Source organism: Papaver somniferum, chromosome 3 (genome assembly GCF_003573695.1).
Source record: "Papaver somniferum cultivar HN1 chromosome 3, ASM357369v1, whole genome shotgun sequence".
In the NCBI taxonomy this organism is placed as follows: Eukaryota; Viridiplantae; Streptophyta; class Magnoliopsida; order Ranunculales; family Papaveraceae; genus Papaver; species Papaver somniferum.
Window position 1 is genome coordinate 28,032,447 of NC_039360.1, and position 9,118 is coordinate 28,041,564.

Sequence of the window (9,118 nt, forward strand, 5' to 3'; positions counted from 1 at the left end):
ACTCATCAGAAATTTTCGGTTCGAAAACTTCCATGATTACGCATACCTAAGGTGACTGGTTTTCCAGTTTTTAAACTGCAAACTCCAGCAGAAATTTTCGGTTAGAAAACTTCCGCCAGTACGCGTACCCAACCTGTCTCCTTTACCAATGTGGCATGCACAAGTGCACACAATTGGTTTCTGGCACATGCATTTATACACTAATGTGCAAGTACACTATATATGCTTATACCCATAATTGGTTACATAATCTCAACTCAACATTTCAATCATTGAAACATTCTTCTTCTAATGTTATAACAATCGTTATTCCCGACTATCGTCATCAAAGCTATTTTCAAGATTGACACGTCATCATGACTTTCGTCACGGATAAAAATGAAAATTGGTTAAAGCGAAAGCTTACCAACACGTATTTCGAAAGAAAAATAGGCGAGTAAACTCGGCTCGAAATAGCAAATGTGTATGTATGAAAACTATCATATTTATACGACTTTGTCTCAAGAGTATGAGATAGAGAGATAGACTTTTGAGTGATAGATAAGTTCAAGTCTCCACATACCTTTTAGTCGGATGAAGCTCTAATGGTTCCTCGAGTAGTTATTCGTCTTCGTAAGATGATCGCCATGGAGTTTGGAGCTCAACTACACTAATTTGTCCTAAACCGAGACTTAGCTATAAGTAGTCTGGAAATCAAGACATATAGTTTTGACAACTAAACTTGACAAACATGCTTGAGATAGAAAGGCATGCGAGTTCGACCGAGCAGTGCTTTAACAAATTGTGCGACCAAGTCTCGATGAGCCTTCGGCTTAACTGAACCAACGACTATACAATTTTATTTGGTGATGGAATCTCAGTTCACCAAGAAGTAAAAGGAGGATATCTTCGCTTCCATTTGAACCTACCATGGGAAAAGAAATCCGAAGCGATACTTGTGAGGCCAAAAATTCAAATAAAACTTTGTTACTCGACATACAACCACAACCAGCTACTATCACTGAAGTAAATACAAGATAAGGATTCGAGACCGTAGCTTCAGGCTACATGCTATCCCTTCAGACGCCTACTAACAGTTTCCCTCAGTCAAAGTTTATTCTATCAAAAAACCACGCTTGACAGGTTATCTCATGAATCAGGTTCAGACGTGATGAGTAAAGGACAAGATATGACGATCACTTACAACTTCCCCAGGTCAAGACACAATTCTCCCGCATGAAGAAATGCCTGGCAGATTTCCAGAGAAGTATCCCATCAATAAAGTCATGATAAATCGATTCATACACATCCATAGTTCTGCTAGTCCTAGAAGGCATATACTGTTCTTAATTTTGGTTTACCATCTCCTAGAAAAAAAGAATTTTCTCGATAGATGATTTGGCTACATAAGTTCGCATGAATCCCTAGTAGAGGGCGAACAACAACTTCATCTTGTCTAGGAAGACACATGTGGCCAGCACCTCGACATGAATCTCCACAGACGTCTTAAACCCATAGATTATCGCTTGCTCGCCTTGAAGACTCAATCTCGTACGCTACAAGGTCTTACTTCAGTTTCCAAGTGTTCCGAGTCAATGGGAATCCCTAGTATTACATTAAACCGGGGACTAACAAAGAATCGTGCATCACACACCTACATGGCCAACAGGAGGGTGACCCAGACATCCAGTTTTCAGAAATCAGCGCAAGAGTCTCAAAAAAATCGGGACACATCAATACCATTCAACTCCTCAAACCCACATCACAACATGTTATTACTTGGGACTAGGAGACCAGATATCGACCTTAAAAATCGGGAAGGGAACTTATCTGTGACTCGAGAAATGTCGCATCTCTCTTCGGCCTCGTTGAATTCTCCTTCGTTAACATCTTCTCTGTATTCAGCAATTGTAACTATGTCCCGGATCCTGACTGAAGATATGATGATGCAAATATGGATAGTTTCGTCCCAACAAGAAGTTTTAGGTTTTTATATGCGTGTGCCAGGACTATATCAAGTAGAATTAGCATTTAAATTATCTCTCAAAAATAAACGCATGCAACAGACAAACTAAGGTTTTAGACCGGTTTGAAGATGAGTTTATAGTTTCCACTTTACTCAGACGCGACTCATAATTTAGCCATAAAACTCGACGAACTGGGAAAAAGGGGTAGAGAATTCGACAACACGCCCTTCATTAAAAATATCCTCCCGCGTCTCTCCAACCACGTGTTAAAAGGGTATAATGTTTCTAAATACGATCCAAGATATATCATCAAAACACTTGAAAGAATTGCTGTTGAAAATCTATGGATTCAATTTTACGTGGAATAATCACCAGAAAAACGAGCTCAAGATCCTAATTTTACACTACTAGATGAAAGTTGAGTTTCTTATGTTCGATAGTTGGGTTCAACCACTGGAATCAGATGTCGAACGAAGTTTTTATAGCCTCCAGAGTGAAGATCGCGCAGGGAAGGACTTTCTATTACGAATTTAACTACGGGTTTTCACCAACTTGCATACGCAACTGATCAAGCTAGGTTTTGCACAAACTAAAAACTCGTGAGGGTCCCTTTCTTTTACCAAATGAATATAGAAAAGGAGTAGAGACAAAATTACCAACATTTAAAGGAAATCATCTGGTAGCAATGGCCTCTACCTCTCGGTAATAAAACTTTATATTATTCTCTAAGACCTCCATATACTTTCCTCCGCGTCTCCTCAGCTACCAATCTCTCTTACATAAGAGCCTCTCTAACAAACGAAGATCGAAGATTAGCTTGTTTCAGTCAGCTCCAACACAATCCACCGACCCTCGCGACTACCTCGCATTGAAAGTAAAGATTTTTATGGGTTGTTATCAAGTTTCCCATATTTACAAGATCCTCAAAAGCAATTCCATTCAGAATTATAATTCTCATGACGCTAAAATCGCCAACAAGTGTCTCATTCGTAGTTAAAGAAGACATGGGCCCCGTAAAATTCCCCATGTCAGTCGGTTGTCTTGATGTATCCGAAATCTATTTTTGAAGGTCTTCTGAAATTTTTGTAGCCCGCTCTACCAAGGTCTAATTCGTTTACACCATGATGAGTATTGTTCGCTTACATGAGTACTGGCCTTTCCCCCAAACTTGTCCTCATGTAATCCCTTCAAGCTTTGTCTCATCCAATCCCTTCAAATCTTGTCCTCTCCTAATCATTTCAAGCATACCATCATTCCTAGACTCTTATCCTTATCAAGAAATCCAGCTCACATCTCATGGGATACTTGCGTATTTGTTTGGGGTCCATACTTTCACAAAGGATCAATAAACATTTTTTTTTTTCGTAACTAAGGGTAAAAACATATAAGCACGCCATGGACGTGTTTTGGATCAAGGGGATCAAATTCATGACTATGAAAAATAAGGAAGGTTAATTAGGTCATAACACTCCAAGGGGTCGTTTCCTAAGAGTCTCAATATATCAAGAGTTCAAACGCAACAAGGACTCCTTTCGAAAACAGACATCCGCATATTCCAGCGCGAAGACTTGAAAACTGATGACAAATCATAAGAAATTTTGGGTTACTTCCTGAACAAAATATGTTCCCTTATGTCTTCTCAACAACATCAAAAGGGCGGTTCAAACGGACAAACGATCTAGGAGATGTGGCCCCGACACCAAAGTAAGTGCAATCTGAAAACTCCTGAAATTTTATACTGGATTTCTGAAGTCAAAAGTATACACGGATTTGATTGGCCAAAGAAACTAGAAATTGAGTCATTCTTTTTGCATTAGAAATCCTATCCTATTTTATTTCAAAGTTGGGGCCTGGGACTCAAATCGGAGTCCGCATGAAGAATTCACAGTGATTCTCTCTAAGTATCTTAAATCTGAAGTTTTCTGACGAACACCCAGACGAAGAGTCCTAATACAAACAGAACATGTGAAAGGAGTGAACCGACCTCCACACCCAGTTCACGCTCAAAAGAGTTAGAAAACAGTTTTATTTTCAGGCGTAGCTCAAAAAGGAAATCATCGAGCAAAAGGAAAAAAAAATTAGAGCTAAACGAAAAAATTAGAGGATTTTGAATCAAATAAGGAAAATAAGGGTTTTCTTCCTTCTAAAATTCCTCCAAGCCGTGTCCAAGACCTTACCATGCGTGAAAATGCTCTCATAGGCCAGTGAGACGTCACTTATTCTCTCTTAATTTTTTCAAGAGGGACCAAAGTCGAAGAGAATTAGGGTTTTGACGAAAATAGGCTTAATTTCAAGAATTTGACGAAAAAAAAATTTATTCTAAAAGGGGGGTGGGTGGGGTGGGGGAGACTCTCCATATTATCTTGGAATATTCTCTACACCTCTCTCAACCCTTTTATCTCATCACTCTTTAACAAAAACAAACTCATAAGGGATTTTGACCTAAAATACCCTTCTTTCACAATTTTGAGTATATTCAAAGAAGAGGGCCTCAGTACATCCAGAAAAGCAGAATTTCTCTAAGTGAATATTGATTTCTCTAAGTGCTTGAAGAAGAAAGAGATTGAAACGGAATCCAGAAAAGCAGAATTTCAGAGGAAATGAGGGAATTTAGCTCAGGGAAATTCGAGTTCATAATTTCATAAAAGCCAGACCGTGCCTCTCTCCCTGTCTTAATACGTGACCATGCCTAAGGAATCTCATGGAGTCTCTCATGTCAAAAAAAGATCAGGCTCACATTAGTTTTTGACGAAAATACCCTTGCTTTCAAAAATTGATATTTTCTCTCGGAAAAAGGTGTCTGATTAGTGTAAGGGATTGAACGAGCTATTGTAACATAAGGTACTAACCCCTCAAGACATATACAATCCTGAACTCAGAATTCCTATGGGATAAGGACTCTACAATTCACGAAGGAGTATCTCTCTTCTCTCATGGCTCTTCACTAACATCACGGCCATCTAGGAGTCGTTCAAAACTCTCCCTTCCTCACATGCTCGCCTGTACAAAGTCGTAAGCTCGAGAATGCACAAAGAAAGAAAATTAGGGTTTGGTCCATTTGGTCAAGACGAAAAATTTTGTCTTATCAAGACTCTATTATCATGCCAGTAACGCCTCCAACTATAGAGTCTCAGGAGGTTCCCAAGTCCATAGTCGATTCCAAGATCAGAACAATCGAAAGCTAAACATCAATTCATGGTCTCTGCAAGTCTAAAATAACGAGTGGATTATAATTCTGTATCTGAAAGATTTGTCACCATCTATATACTCATAATAGAACAATCAAAGTTCTACTATGAGTAAGGGACTTAATGTAGATGGTGAAATTTGGATAAGGGGAAAAAGTGTCATTTCAAGACCATAGGCGAAACTCAACTCTCACGTGGGAGATTAAGCCCTTGGTACTCAAGGCATCCATATCCACGACTTCTAGTATGCGTCCTCGCGAGACACTGTTGGTCGTGATGCCGTGATTTATAGCGCACATCCTCGCGAGATACTGCTGGTCACGTATGTTCATAGAGCGTAAAATGTCCCCAACATACTTATGAACCAGAGCAGCCACAGTTCCAGCATGTCTTCGCGAGACGCAGCTGATTGTGATGCCATGAGTTCTAGTATACATCCTCTACGAGATATTGTTGGTCATCTAGGCTCTGTAGATGCGTAAAACGTCCCCAACGGACTTATGACCCAGAGAGGAGAATGCATGTCTCCTGTAAGCATGACTCACCCTATTTGAGATCAAGGACTGATTCTTAATACATCATCGCGAGATACGCTGGTCATGTCTACTCTAGGCTCTGACTCAGCTTACCGAGGCTTCAGAATAATTCTTAGGACATCCCCGCGAGATACGCTGGTTATTTTTCCTCTGGGCCCTTTCGACAAAAACCTAAAACATCCTTCTGAGATACACTGGTCATGTCGGCCCCATAAATACAGGCATAATTGAGTCCTAGCACATCTGTGCAAGATTACACTGGTCAAAGACAATTGAGACGAAGTCTCGCAGAGACAATAATAGGTGTACAAGCCTTAGTTTCTCTCTCAAACATGTCTCAACTGACTTCGGAGAGACTCCATTGTGTTGGCCAAGTCTTGAACAGGCTTTGTCTCGTCGACCAAAAATCTGACGGTCTCAAACCCGTCATCCAAATCTCTAACGGCCTCAAACCCGTGCCAAAATCCCAAAACCATGGACACAATAAAAGAAAAAGTTAGGAAAACACCCAAATTCATTGAAATCATTCGAGTTACAGGAAGGTAGGGATCGAATTTAGCTCGCATATAATGAATTTGATGGCGAAAGCACTAGTGTGGGTATATTTTGCACCAAGAGAACTAGGGTTTGAAGGTGACAAAGGGAGATACTCATTGCATATCTCAAGAGAGAGAAATGGTATGGTATACAGAGTATACTTTTGTTATTTATATGGCCTATCCAACTGCGACACCAGTGCGTTAATTTTTGGGATACATTAGGAATTTTTTAATTTAATAGTATCCGGCTCGGTGTATTTGAAAGCTCGTGGTAGATTATGTAACTATTTGCAAGCCTTGGTATTGGGCATAAATATACCTCCGGATGTGCCTTCCAAACATAATTTAACCTTTTTATATCTTGAAACTATTACTTAGGCTCTCCTCACACTATTTTTCAAGTAATGAGTGTAAGGACTTTCCCATGTACAAACTTTAAGAAAGGGTAAAATTGGTTTTCATCTTTTTGTTTGGTGTTCGGTTCGTGTCACGGACTCCTTTTCTAAAAAGTCAGTCGAATTCTAAATTTGTGATGGTTAGTCTTACTTTACAATAATTCACTATTTCACATGCTCTAGGTCTATATATTTGTTTTTTACACAAATTACATACTCACAAATTATATTTCTGAGATATGGTAACCTCAAGTATGATCTCTTCTGGTGAAATCTCTGCATCGATGGTCATTGATTCCTCAATGAAAATGTTGAGAATTCATATCCTAAGGATAAGGATTCACTTTTTAAGAGAAAAATGAAGAATGTGAAAAGACCTAGAGCAAACTGCTCAAATCATCAAAGGTTTGCTAACTCTCTTGAAGAGATTAAGGAAACCAAGATGGAAGTGAAAGGTCTGAGAGACATTCTGCAGAAATCTCTCAAGATTCAAGAAGCGTTTGTCAAACAACAACCGAGCAAGTTTGGAGGAGTTAACACTCTTCTGCATAAACCTTATGTTCCGATGTCAGTTTATGATGATGATTTTGGGGATGATAAAGCTTTCTTCAAATATATTTTTACTAGTTAACTCCTTGTAAGAATTTTGTTCTTATTGTTTAAGGAGGAACACTAGTTTTTGGAGTAGTTCTTATGTATTACATTAGTTGTTCCAAATACTATCATCTTGCATGTTTAAAGTTTATTTAATTAAATTTCTTTTGGAAGATGACTTGCAATACCTAATTTTCATGGATTATATATATATGTATGTATATGTATTGCTTATTTTGTGAAACTTGTTCTTTGTTATCATATTTTGGTGATTTGAACGTATATCTCATATTTTATCATAGGTTAAGCTCCTAACTCTTGCAAAAGAAGAGTAAACTATTTTGAGAATTGCGATTTTGATCTCTCCGTGATTACACTTTTGTGAATAAATTGCTACAGGATTTCGTAAGATATTCTTTAGAGATCGACTTACTCCCTTGAATGTGTCACTGCCAGGGGATAAGTGGTGAACTTTAAAATCTATGTTCGTACATGGCTAGAGAAGTTATAATTCTTATGTTGGGTCGAGAATAGTTTTTGTCGATAACTATTTTTCTCATGAAAATTTTGTATCTTAGTGCCCCTAACATTAAGATCACCATTTTTATCTTCTTTGTTTGTAACTGGCGAGAAGAACAAGAAATATTAGGATACAAATTTATTTTGTTTGTAATTAGCGAATAAATTTGTTAATGTCCAAGGACAATCCTTATCTTGTGATTAGAGTTAAGCTTGATCCCTCATGTTGTTCTTTTGGGAATGATGTTTAACAAGGGAGAGTTCTTTTGAAGTTGCGCTTAATGGTAATATCTTTATGGGGAGACCAAATGTGAAATTGTAGGAGATCCTTGTACCTTATGCCTCCTTGAAAACCGAGATTTCTTGGTGAAATCATCTTAACTAATATTGGCATGTGTTCTCTAGTCTTGAAACTCTTTTTATTAATTCATGATTATCTCGATTTTTCACCTTTGCCAATTTTGTTAACAAAAAAAGGGAGACTTACTAAGTAGTATCATACTACATTACATATGGATTTTCGGGGCATCATGTAATGGGGAGCGGATTATTTTCTATAGTTTTTACCTATTTTGCAAAAGTAGTATGTATTGACTAAGGGGGAAAACATATCACCGTTGTATTGCTTCAAAATTGTGGTGCAATTGCATTTTTAGGAAGTTAATAGTATTATGTTTATGTATAACAACCAATGAGTAGAGTGATTACCTCATTATAATAAAGCTCTTTTTGAGTATTCTCATTAGTTGTTATCGCTACGGATCTTCAATAACAAAGGTGCTAAACGAACACATGCAATTACATAGAAGAACTTCAAGTATGAAGAATTCAAGACGTGTGTTGAACAACCAAGGAAATCAAGCATAGTGGATTATGAGCTGAAAATTTTATTTATTTTTGAATTCGTATGTATTAAATAGTTTTATCACTAAAATTGGCAAAGGGGAAGATTGTAAGAGAAATGCTCGGTTGAACCCACAAGTTTTTCTATCTCAAGCTTGTCATAAGTGTTAGGTGATCAAAACTAAATATTTATTTTTTTCGTATAGTAAGTCAAGTCTCGGACTAGGTTAGAATTTCGTAGTTGAGTATCAGACATCACCCTCGAAGACTGAAGATCGACGAAGACATTTGGAGAACTATTGTATCAAGTATTGAAAACTGAACCATTCTTATTTACTAGGAAATCATGGATATCTGAGTTTCAGAAATACAAGGAAGATTGACGAACCAGTTTGAAAACCGTAAGTTCAGTTGGCTACAGTTCAAGAACCCAATTCATGAACCATGGTAAACTGAATTGAAGTTAGTATAATAGGCTAGCAGTTGGTGAACCCGGTTCATGAACCGTAGTCAATTAAGTTTAATAGTCTAGTAGGTTTGGAGAACCGATTCACGAAC